The 13,263-nt window shown below is 38.3% G+C and overlaps 1 protein-coding gene across 2 annotated transcripts in view; it reads right to left on the bottom strand.

Annotated features, from left to right (window-relative positions):
• LOC131683610 (transforming growth factor-beta-induced protein ig-h3) overlaps positions 1-13,263 on the bottom strand; it is a 48,074-nt gene that overhangs the window by 18,153 nt on the left and 16,658 nt on the right. The gene's annotated exons all lie outside the window — the stretch shown is intronic.

Genomic DNA, 13,263 nt, shown 5'->3' with positions numbered 1-13,263 from the left:
GATCTTGTTAAAATAGTCTTTGCATAATTGTTTAAAATTTCAGCATGGTCCGATAATGATATTTTTTGGAAACTCGGAAATAGAACGAACGTGGATTTATACAGTACAGTTTTTCAATCGTTTTCTGTAATGCAGCAATTTAGTATATTATACAAAACACCATCATCGTTTTCGCAAAGCCCTAAATGCAAGCAACCCATACGATGAGTCTTGGAGATCTACAAGAGATTCAGCCGTTCAAAGATCAATCCTGCGACGATTCTCGTATGTTCATTCGATATGATGTTATAAATCTACCGGTGATTGGAAATTGTGGAATTTGGAGCTTCATTCGACTTGTAGCATTTTCATCTGAATTCTCACGAAAATTTTCTGAAATGCTTCGATCACCTAAAATCATATTTTTCTATCTTACCCAAAAAAGGTGCATTTTAATAATGCATTGTGTAGACTTTTGATAAACACTAAACCAGTCAAACTATATATCATCCAATTCGCTTTCATTTTTGGCCAAGGTTTATTGCTGATTGGAATTCAATCAATAATGTTCGGTGTTACTGCAGGTGCTCATTGATCGATTCAATACGCTTCAATAGCCCACATCGGAAAATTTAATGTTTCTCCTCAAATGAAAAAAAACCGATGCGATGTTGGAATGATGATTCATTAATTAAATTAATTGATGTGAGTGCGTTTTATAACCTTGGTAAATGTCGTGGATACTCGGAAACATTTGCCCCATGCGGTCATTTCCTTTCATACTTAACAAACTTACGTATAAAAAGATTAAACCAAACAAACTAATCTGTTAACAAATACTATTTGAACTATTGCTGTAAACTAAATACAGATAAGTCATTCTAAGCGAAGAGTCCACTCCACACGTAATCGACCAACACAGATTTATCATAACAGTTTTTGCAACCGGCCGAGACGGTTGTGCCTCCAGGTGGAAGGTTTTGTTCTCGAGAGAGTGACGGAGTGCGAGACGCTGTATGCGTTTTTGTGGGAGAGAGAGAGAGAGACCAGTTTGTTAAGTGTGAGTCGACAGTTGATACGTCGGAGGCGTGGTCAACGGCATCCTCGGTGTTTTGACAGCAAACCGCGGGTAGACGAATTTGCCTACCGCGGTGGCAGAAATCGACAGTGATCGTGCCTGTACACACAGAAAAAATATATTGTATTGGTGTCGTCGGGCAATTCTAATCGACGAGAGGGGAAGCGTCACAGGTAGACCCATTTGCTCTATTCGTCTACCGCAGAAGTGGTACGACGAATAAGGAAAACAAGTGGCACCGAAAAGTGCCGCATCGACAGTGGGATTTTCGCAGCAAGCCACAGGTAGCCACATTTGTTTACCGCGGCGGTGGAAACGGAGAGAGCGCTGTGGTGGTGATACGGACGAGCAGCTTAACCGGAGAGAGTTTTGAAGTGTTGCAGGTAGGCCCATTTCTCTACTGAAGAAGCAACGCGACGAAGAAGGACAGCAAGTGTCACATTGTCAAACAACGGGCACCGAGTTTACAACGTAACACATGAGGTGTGTTCTACAGGTATAACAGGTATATTTTTCATTCCTTTTTGTGATAGTTTTTCTTGCTAGGTAAAATGGATGAAGAGATGGGAGAACGAGTAACAGACCCTCCCCCTAAGCCTTATGCTGAAAATGTAAATCCGACTAGAATTAAAATTTACCCAGAGTCGTCAACGGGACCATGGATTGTATTTATTAGGCGTAAAGTAAAGGCGCTAAATATTATTCAAATTTCTAAAGATTTGACTTCGCGATTCTCGGATGTAAAAGAGATCGTCAAAGTCAATAAAGATAAAATACGCATTGTCGTTGGTAGTCTCAAACAAGCCAATGCAATTGCTTCTTGCGAGCTTTTTACGCGTGAGTATAGAGCGTATATTCCTTCAAAGGAAATTGAAATTGATGGGGTCATCACAGAATCGAGTTTGACTGTTGATGACATAATTAAGCATGGGGTTGGTCGTTTCAAAGACACCATACTTAAAGACGTAAAAATACTTGAATGCATGCAATTGCATTCAGTATCACACGAAGGAGATAAAAAAGTTTATCGACTGTCTGACTCATTTCGAGTGACTTTCGCTGGGTCTGCGCTGCCCAACTATGTCATTATCGATAAGATTCGTCTCCCTGTTCGCCTTTTTATCCCTCGTGTAATGAAATGCCTTAATTGCAAACAGCTTGGCCACACAGCCACTTACTGTTCCAATAAGGCACGGTGTGGCAAATGTGGGGGTTCTCATCAAGAGGATACATGCAATGAAAATTCAGAAAAATGTTTAATGTGCGGAGAAAACTCACATGAGCTCCCTGCATGCCCCATTTATAAATTGCGTGAGGATAAAATTAAACGATCCTTGAAGGAGAGGTCTAAGCGCTCCTATGCAGAAATGTTGAAAAATGCTACCCCTAAACCCATCTTCTTAGAAAACACTTACACATCTCTATTTTCGGAACAGTCTGACTCTGACGGAGCGTGCGAAGGTACATCATTTGTTTTACCCGGAAATTCCAGAAAAAGAAAACAGTCTTCTTTTCCCAAGCTGCCAAGCAAGGGCCTTAAAATTTCTCCACCAATAGATAAACTGCGCCCAAAACCGAAAAATTCCGATTCAAAACCGAAATCAATTCCGCCCGGTTTTGGGAACGTACAATCCAAACAGAACACCATTACTGGAAATAATAAAATTTCGACTTCCTCTGAGCCTCAGCCGGGGGTAGGATTATTGAAATTTTCTGAAATTGTTGATTGGATTTTTAAAGCATTCAATATTTCTGAACCACTAAAGAGTATACTTTCAGCTTTCCTCCCAACAATTAGAACATTTTTAGAGCAGCTGATTGCTCAATGGCCCATCCTTGCAGCGATTGTATCATTCAATGGGTAATTCACCTCCTCCAATGAAAGATTCCATCACTGTTTTACAGTGGAATTGCAGAAGTATCATACCTAAAATTGATTCCTTAAAAATTTTACTGCATAATTTAAAATGCGATGCTTTTGCTCTATGTGAAACATGGCTTACCTCAAACATTAATTTCAACTTAAATGATTTCAACATTATTCGCCTAGACCGAGACACCCCGTATGGAGGAGTGCTTCTAGGAATTAAAAAGTGCTATTCTTTCTATAGAATTAACATCCCCTTGTTTGCGGGCATTGAGGCTGTAGCTGTCCAAACGAACATTAAAGGCAAAGACATGTCTATCGCTTCTATATATATACCTCCCAAAGTTCAAATTGGACAACGTCAAATTTTTGAGGTAGTGGAATCCATGGCTGCTCCGCGTCTGATACTGGGAGACTTCAACTCGCACGGAGTATTGTGGGGTTCCCTCTACAATGATAATCGATCCTCTTTGATATACAATGTTTGTGACGAATTTAATATGACAGTTTTAAATACTGGCGAAACAACACGCATCCCCAGACCTCCTGCACGTCCAAGTGCATTAGATCTATCTCTGTGCTCGACATCACTTCGGTTAGATTGCACGTGGAAGGTTGTACCTGATCCTCACGGTAGCGATCATTTGCCAATCGTTGTTTCAATTAACAGTGAATTAGGCCTTACGAATTCAATCAATGTTCCTTATGACTTAACACGAAATATTGATTGGAAAACATACGAAACATTAATTTCCACTTCTCTTGCTTCGACAGAAGAGCTACCCCCTACCGAAGAATATGAATTCTTAGCGGGTTTAATTATTGAAGCAGCAGAACAAGCCCAAACGAAATGCAATCCTGGAATGACAATAAATAGACGGCCCCCTAATCCTTGGTGGGACAAAGAGTGCTCTGATGCATATGAAGCTAAACAAGTTGCCTACAAAGAAATTATGAAACAGAAAGGGGGTATACGTGAGAACTTTGAAAATTATTTCATTTTGCAAAACAAATTTGACAGTATACGTCGTGCCAAAAAATCTAGTTATTGGAGACACTTCGTTAATGGCTTGTCAAGAGAAACATCAATGAGTACTCTTTGGAACACAGCCAGGAGAATGAGGAATCGAAACGTGACTAATGAAAGCGAAGATTTTTCGAATCGTTGGATATTTAATTTTGCCAAGAAAATTTGTCCAGATTCTGCTCCTGCGCAGAAAATCATTCGCGATGCTCCCACAAGTAACGATTTCATAGATTCGCCTTTGACAATGATGGAATTTTCAATTGCACTCCTCTCATGCAACAATAATGCTCCGGGACTAGACAGAATTAAATTCAACTTGGTGAAGAATCTGCCTGACCTAGCAAAAAGACGCTTGCTGAATTTATTCAACAAGTTTCTTGAGCAGAATATTGTCCCGCGTGTCTGGAGACAAGTGAGAGTTATCGCCATTCCAAAACCGGGAAAACCAGCTTCCGATCATAACTCGTATCGACCGATTGCAATGCTATCCTGCATCAGGAAATTGTTGGAAAAAATTATCCTACGACGTCTCGACAATTGGGTTGAGGCGAACGGCTTGCTATCAGATACCCAGTTTGGTTTTCGGAGAGGAAAGGGAACGAATGATTGTCTGGCGCTACTTTCGTCAGAAATCCAACTCGCTTACGCAAAAAAAGAACAAATGGCGTCTGTGTTCTTAGACATAAAAGGAGCATTCGACTCAGTCTCCATTGATGTTCTCTCGGAGAAGCTACATCAATGTGGTCTTTCACCGATATTAAATAATTATTTATACAATTTATTGTCAGAAAAGCACATGCATTTTTCATATGGCGATTTGGCGACACTCAGAATAAGTTACATGGGCCTCCCACAAGGCTCTTGTCTAAGCCCCCTTCTCTATAATTTTTACGTGAATGACATTGATAATTGTATTGTCAGCCCATGCACTTTAAGACAACTTGCAGATGATGGGGTGGTTTCTGCCACAGGACCAAAAGCTATAAATTTACAACAACCATTGCAAGATAGCTTGGATAATTTATCAATTTGGGCTTTAAAGCTGGGCATCGATTTCTCTACGGAGAAAACAGAGTTGGTCGTTTTCTCAAGGAAGCGTGATCCAGCTCAGCTTCAGCTTCAGTTGGTTGGTAGAACGATAGCCCAAGTCCTGACTTTTAAATACCTTGGAATTTGGTTCGATTCTAAAGGCACATGGGGAGGCCACATTAGGTATCTAATAACGAAATGCCAACAAAGGATAAATTTTCTGCGAACAATAACTGGATCATGGTGGGGTTCTCATCCAAGTGACATGATAAGATTGTATCAAACAACAATACTTTCAGTAATGGAATATGGGTGCATCTGTTTCCGTTCAGCTGCGAACACTCACATTATTAAACTGGAACGGATACAGTATCGCTGTTTACGAATTGCCTTAGGTTGCATGCAGTCGACCCATACGATGAGTCTTGAAGTACTAGCGGGAGTTATTCCTTTAAAAGACCGATTCTGGGATCTCTCTTCTCGTTTACTTATTCGATGTGAGGTTATGAACCCACTGGTAATTGAAAATTTTGAAAAACTTGTCGAGCTTCAACCCCAAACCAGATTCATGACAGTGTATTTCAATCACATGTCACAAGAAATAACGCCTGCTAGGTATGTTCCCACATACGTCAATATACTAGATATTCCTGAATCCACTTTATTCTTCGACACGTCCATGCAAGCAGATATTCGTGGAATTCCGGATCATCTACGCTCGCGGGAGATCCCTAAAATATTCACAAGTAAATATCAACACATAGACTGCCTTAAAATGTTTTACACTGATGGGTCACGAATCAGTGAGGCCACTGGTTTCGGTATTTTCAACAATAATTTTTCAATTTCTCTCAAACTTGCAGAACCCGCCTCTGTTTATATAGCGGAACTAGCAGCAGTTCACTATAGTTTTCAAATAATTAATACTTTACCCCCGAACCATTACTTTATCCTCACTGATAGTCTCAGCACAATTGCAGCTCTACGCTCAAAGAGGATTGATAATCACGATCCATTCTTTTTGGTGAAGATACGAGAATCTCTAAGTAACCTGACAAGAAAATGTTATAAATTTACCCTAGTGTGGCTCCCCGCCCATTGCTCTATTGCGGGCAATGAGAAAGCTGATAATTTAGCCAAGATTGGTGCACTAGATGGTGAAATATATGAAAGACCCATCGCTTACAATGAATTTTATAGCGCTTCTCGACAGAGGACACTTGCTAGTTGGCAAACATCTTGGGACAATGGAGATATGGGACGATGGCTACACTCAATTATCCCTAAAGTATCAACGAAGGCATGGTTCAAAGGATTGGATGTAAGTCGGGACTTCATCCGTGTGATGTCTAGGCTCATGTCCAATCATTATACTTTAGATGCGCATCTCCGTCGTATTGGGCTCGCTGAGGGTAATCATTGTGCTTGTGGAGAAGGTTACCATGACATTGAGCATGTTGTTTGGTCCTGCACTGAATATCGTGAAGCCAGATCACAATTAGTAGATTCTTTACAAGTCCGAGGAAGACCAATCCATGTTCCTGTTAGAGACATCCTGGCGTATCGCGATCCTCTATACATGGAACTTATCTATCATTTTCTAAAAACAGCGTCTGTCAAAATTTAATTAAATTCATCTCCTCATACTCTCATCCAAGGCTAATCATTCACCAATTAAAGTGTCCTAGAATATTTAGTTTTTAAATTTAGACAATAACAGAAAAAAGTAAATAAATACACCCGAAAATACTAGATCATTATGAAATACAACAATGTAAGGAAAAAAGCAAACAATAAAGTGATTTCAGTGTTAGTTTTAGACAAAGTACTAGTATAGTTAAAATTAGTCTTAAGGATTTTTGTAACGTGCTATGTAAAAAAAAAGAAACTGGCGTAAAAAGCTTTTGCAAATGCCGTGTCAAATAAACGTACGGAAAAAAAAAACACAGATTTAAAATATTTTGGAGGGATCATTAATTTAGGAGCAGTCAAAACTTTCTAAAGTTAAAATATAATCCATCAGTATAATCATATTTCGAAACCAGTTTATAAACAACAGAGAATGCTCCGGGACTGTACATCAAAACTAAAGATGCTGAATCGCTCTGGATTAAGACTCGCCATCTCTATCTTTTCTTATTATTTATCTGACAGTGTCATCAACGAAAATCCAAAGAAAATCGCTTCGAATTTTTCTGGAACGACGGCCATTGACAGGTTTCGTGCTCGATTGGAATTACACTGACAGATAAATGCTAAACAAACTATAGACATGTCGAGTCTTTATTCGGAGAGGTCGTTAATCAAAACCAGTATACTGAGAGGAGGGGGGGGGGGATTTCGCCGTAGGCCATTTCACCGAATGCCGTTTTGCCGAATGTAATTTCACCAAAAGTCGTTCCGCCGAACGGACTATTTCTCCGAATAGGTCAGTTCACCGAATGAGTCATTTCTTCGAATGAGTCATTTAGTCAAATGGGTCATTTCGGCGAATGGGTCATTACGCCGAATTTTACTTTACTATTGTGTAATTATAGTAACATGTTTTTTTAAATGGTACCATCAGTATGCTTTGCTTTCCTATAGGCTATAAAATTATGATTGTATAGCAAAAACAATTTCAATGGTTACATAATATTAAGGATGAGTCAGTATTTAAATTTAGTCTAGTCCAAGGATCTATAATGATAAAATATAGAATTAATGTTCAAATCATGTCAAAGATTTGGCTGCAAAAAAGCTAAAATTTAGTACAGCAATACTATTTTAACTTTTTGCAAACAAGATAATTCATTATTTTTAAAGCATGATGCGGCTACGGTTTTGGCCAATGTCAATTACATTCGGCGAAAAGACCGTCAGCGAAACGACCCACTCGGCGCAATGACCGTCGGTGAAGTGACCCATTCGACGAAATGGGTTCGGCGAAAAGACTTTCGGCGCTAAGATCTGGCTGGATGGATTGCTGCTATGGTAGAACTGATTAGAAGCCTTGCAATTCTTTTATTTCGTTTATTTGACACGGCTCAATGCGCTAACCTAACTGAGCCGTGAGCCCCTAATATTTTAACTGTGTAAATAGAAATAAATAAATCCAATTTAGTTATACATCCATCGGATCTTATGTATGCGTTTTGTTACTTCGCGTAAAGATCTTTTTCCTTTTATTGAGATCCTGCATAGCCTGCTGTTGATTGGTGTTCCTTGTCGGCTTTCTCTCAATTTATCCTCTCCGTCCATGCTAGGCTCGCTATTGGTGTTGTAAAGGTTTTCCCGATTAAGTGGCTTGGAACTCCAACACTTTGAATTGTTCATTGTTTGTTTCGATCAGATAATTTTCTCATGAGATATTGACCAATAAATAAAATAAGCAAAGATTCGATAATACCAATAAAAATAAAAATAAAAAGACATCAAATTAGCCTAGAAAATATTTAATTTTAATTTTGTGAACTAGTGGAATTGAATTTAAACCAAAACAAGCTAAAAAAAATCTCAATCCATTATTGAAATACATCACCGGTTTCGTGTAAAAAAGTATCTGTAAATGTTTAGAAAAATCGCTTGGAAATTTAAAATCCAAAAAAGCAAAACATTTCTGTAAACCAAATCATGTATAATACCCACTAAAATACCTAAAATTAGGGAATACTGAGAAGGCCATTTCTTCTTGCACTTTTTATCTGGTAATTTAACAAAAAGTCATAGAGTATAAATACTAATACGGTGCGTTTCTTAATATGGAGGTTGAGTCATATATGACCAAAAAGCATGCCGTAGAAAGTTGTAATGTCATGACTTTACAATATCAAATCATCGCACATTGTTTGTCCAGATATTTGCCTTAATAACGAACACAATTACACAATTAAAAGGTACAATCTGAAACGGTTTGATCAAAATATTTCAAATCTAATTAAATCATACTGTTCGACGACGTAAGTATCAACCCCTTATTAATGACTTTGCTAGTGGTATCCAATGGGGAAACGGATCGAAATGGTCAGTTAAACGAAAACAATTATGTGAAGGTGGTGCAATAGTGCCTTTCTCATTTATCAAAACTATGGTTTAATAACTTGTTACGTTCAATATAACATTGTGGAAATGTCTATTACATTCTTATTTCACTTGGTAAGTATATATAAGAGCACGACTGCCATGAACCTGATGAGAAACATATCGACGCTGACACACTTGAAACAAACAAAAATATTCCAATCACTCCAAAAATCGATTTTCCAACCGAGGCTCAGAAGCCTCATATACCTTTCGATTCAGTTCGTCGAACTCGCAAAATGTCTGTGTGTATATATGTGTGTGCAGGTGTGTGTCAAACAATGTCACTCAATTTTCTCAGAGATGACTGAACCGATTTGCATAAAATTATTTTCAAATGAACGATATAACGCTGCAATTGAATTTTTAGTGGAGCCGACTTCCGGTTCCGGAGTTATGGGTTGAAGAGTGCAATCACACAGCAAATTCTCATATAAACTGGTAACACTGAGATGTCTGAATGATGTAATATATTCAAATTGTTTCAACATTGAATTTGCGGGTCTAGATCACTAACGGCCAATCAATGTCTAAGCAAATGTCGTACCCATTTTCCAGCAAACTCGTGACCGATTTTTACGAACTTTCTTGATTTCAAATGAAAGATATAATATTCCCATTGACTACTATTGAATTTCATTCAATTCTGACTTTTAGTTCCGGAGTTACAGGTTGGTTATTGTGGTCACTGTACTCTCTGTGGGTTGCTAGATGGATCAACCCAATAATATCACTTTTTTCAGTTGATCGATTATACCATGAGATAATTCATTAACTGAAATAAACAATCAGTTTAAAAGTATAGCAGAGAGCGTTGTGCTGTACTTCATTTAAGAATTTTGTTACTGTGAAAGAACCATGCTTGAATTATGTATTAAGCGGGAGGGTATATAGCACATTGTAACATATGGGAGCAGGAGAGTAAGTTAGAACGTGACGTAGTATGTTTTTACTTAAGACTAAGTCTTGCCAGGTTCCCCAATAGCTTGGCTGAATTTACGCCATATATTTATTTATTTATTGATCAAATTTCCATCTAACAGTAACTAGACAAGATTTGTTACACCACTCCAAAAGATTACATGTTTTAGCAACTGAGATTTTATATTACGAGTTTACGAAACCAGAGAATGTAGCAGCCTAAAGGAAGCACGTAGTACAGTCAACACAAATTCAATTTAAAATGCATCGCAACACACATACACATCTATTCGAACATGATAATAGTTGCGCCATTGTCCTCGTAAAGGCACCAACCAAAAAGTAACTTTCTACCTTTCTTGAAAAACGGTCTTTGCAACGAAAGTTTTCTCGTTTAAATCAGTTGCGTGGAGTGTATGCAACGGATTCCTTTTGCAAAATTTCCAGGTTTATATCAGATTGATTTTCCTTTTAAAATGCTTCAAGCGTTGTGTCGATGGACATATGAATAACACTAGCAGCGATTGGTGGTAGATACTATAAAACTAATAACTTTCTCGCAACCAAATAGAAGTTAAATTTTGGATTTAGAAGCAGAATACTTCTAACGTTTCAATATAGGGGCCTTGTTTCAAAAATTTCGGCCCGAGTTGAACGTGAATATCTGCCGTTGTACTGAATGAAAAAAATAAAATTTTTGAACTATCTGATTGGAAATATGTACAATTTTGTGTCTAATTCCAAAGTATGTAAAATTACTAGAAATAATGTAAATGATGGATTTTGTGTTAGCAGTAATTATCTACTCCATCATTGGCCCGTACAATTCCCCCTAACAGCGAGCGTTGCTGGGACTGCTCCTTTGTCATCCAATGAAATGCGACACACGTATAAAAACAGAACACATGAAAAAACCGTCAGTTTGCTTTCTGACCTCGTAGTAAGCAAACGTTGTATGCCAGATCAAACTCTTCGCGGCAGTATGCGTATTCCATGACTACCGCCAGCAATCATTCCAATGATGCACAGGCACGCCAGTTTCATGCATACAATGATCACATTAGGCGTAAGAGATCCCGATCTCTTGCTCTTTAAATTACGTGTGGTGTGTTCAGATAAATTCACCACGGTCCGCGCTCCAAAGTGCACTGCGTTGTATACACTGGAGTATACATTGGAGTGCGCTCTTTGGTTTGTTTTCCGCTGGCAAGCGGTAGTGCTGGTAGGATTGACGATTTGATTAGCACTGGTTAGTGCTGGGTGTTTCAAAAAATATAATCGATTTTGTTACATCGATTTTTTGTTTATAATAAAAACCGGAAAAAATCGACTGAAAAAAATCGATTTTCCGAGACAAAAAGTGTTCGCGCCTCTGTTCAGCTCTAATAACTGCCAAGTAAAATTATTCACACTATTCCATCACAATCGAGCAGAATCTCCAACCGGTAAGAACATTTCAGAATATACTGTCAGATATTTGACTCGCATACAACAGTAGCAACAATAGCAACAGCAGCAGGCGTGGTAATGCATCATCGTCAGTGAGCGAATGTTCCACGCGTTTCTAGAACGCGTGGCGTGTAATATAAATGCGTGCGTTCTGCGCATCGCAGGAATCAGCTTTATTTCGACAAGTAATGTGTTAAGTGCGATTAAAGAGATATTCCAAATAAAGTGTAAAGTGTGAAACAGTGCTTTTTGGTCTAATCACATCACATCCAGCAGCAAGTGGTTTTCCACAATACAGTCCACATAAGTTGTTTGCGGTTTGTTTTGAGTGGTCCATCCAAGAGTTTTATTTGTCTGCGGACAAGGGTAAACATAGCCAGCCACCAACAGCAAGCTGCAAATTTCCTACACCAAGGGCCACCCCTAGGCCCGAACAAAAAGATCGATTGTAAGAAATCGTATCATTTTCAATACAAATTTTTAAAGAAAAATCGATTTTACCAGATCGTTTTTTTTTAAGTCGGGCCGAGAAGATCGGATGCAAAAAATCGATGTTTTGAGACAAAAAGATCGATTTTGATAGGTTGTGCGAAGAAGATTATGTTGGCTTATTGGATGCTGATATTATAAGTTTCTGCTGATGAAATGATACGAATTGCTTTACGTATCCTCGTATATGCTGCTGTAAACACAGTTTTCTATCTATCCGTGGAACCAGGTTAATTGTATAACAGGCGCATGTATGACGGGATTTGTACATTAAGACGGGTTTATTTTATGTTCGGCTTAATGACACAATGTTATTTTACTTATTTTGTTTACGATTTTCGCGGGTCAAAGTTAAATGCTTTATTAAAAGTAATGTCCTGGTACTGCATTCGCTGTCGATTATTATCATGCGTGAGATTGCAGAGTTATTGCGAGAATTCCACATTCATTTCAATAATCAGGGCCAATGGGTAATATGGGTATAAGATAACCTAGCGGGTTGAATCTTTGGAGCAAGCCTAACATTTGAAATTTGCCACGCATCGCAACTGATTTGTGTGAATATAATGCAGACATGCGATATATTTGCAGTAATAATGTACGGGTACCATTTCATTTGGATTTCTACTAGAAATACCAAAATAAATTATTTCAATGCACCCATGCAGAAGATAGTGAAAATTGCAGCATTCGAATTAACAGTCTAAGTTTATTCTACTTCACTTCGGTTATGTCCCAGACATTACCCACCCATCACGTACAAATACCAATAGATTACGACTAAGGATTTTTAAAACAGGTACTAATACCAATAGATTAGATTATTCAACGGTGATATGATATCAGTCGACAACAAGATCGAAAGCCAGAATTCTATCTCCGACAAAACAATAAAATTCACTGCATTGCTTGTCGCCCCTAAAATGTTTCGATTGAAGAACTTAATTCAATCCACTCGAATGGCGACATATTTTCGCTTCCACGCCATTTGTACACAGCGAATCAGACGGTAAACTACAATCACGTTCAGCGCAAATTGAATAGAATGGTGATGGTATCGTTGCACACAGTCTGAATAATTCAAATCAGAACGTAAAGTTATTTTGCAGCCAGTCGTCACTCAAAATGTAGCGAAGAAGTTCGTACTAATAGCCTGCAACGGATAGAGCATCAACAAAACTGAATTATTTGTCAAACACGTGTTTTCGCTGAGCGCATCAGTGAATTTGCGTATATTCAAATGCAAAAACGATCCAATCTGCATAACTTTTTGAAATGTAACACTATGAATTGGCTCTTTTACCTCTTTTTGTATAAGTCAAAAGCAATTGACAGTTGAGACCCGTATACTTTTACAAATAATTA

This window comes from Topomyia yanbarensis, chromosome 2 (assembly GCF_030247195.1).
Source record: "Topomyia yanbarensis strain Yona2022 chromosome 2, ASM3024719v1, whole genome shotgun sequence".
NCBI classification, from domain to species: Eukaryota; Metazoa; Arthropoda; class Insecta; order Diptera; family Culicidae; genus Topomyia; species Topomyia yanbarensis.
This window is presented reverse-complemented; position numbering and strand designations above follow the sequence as displayed.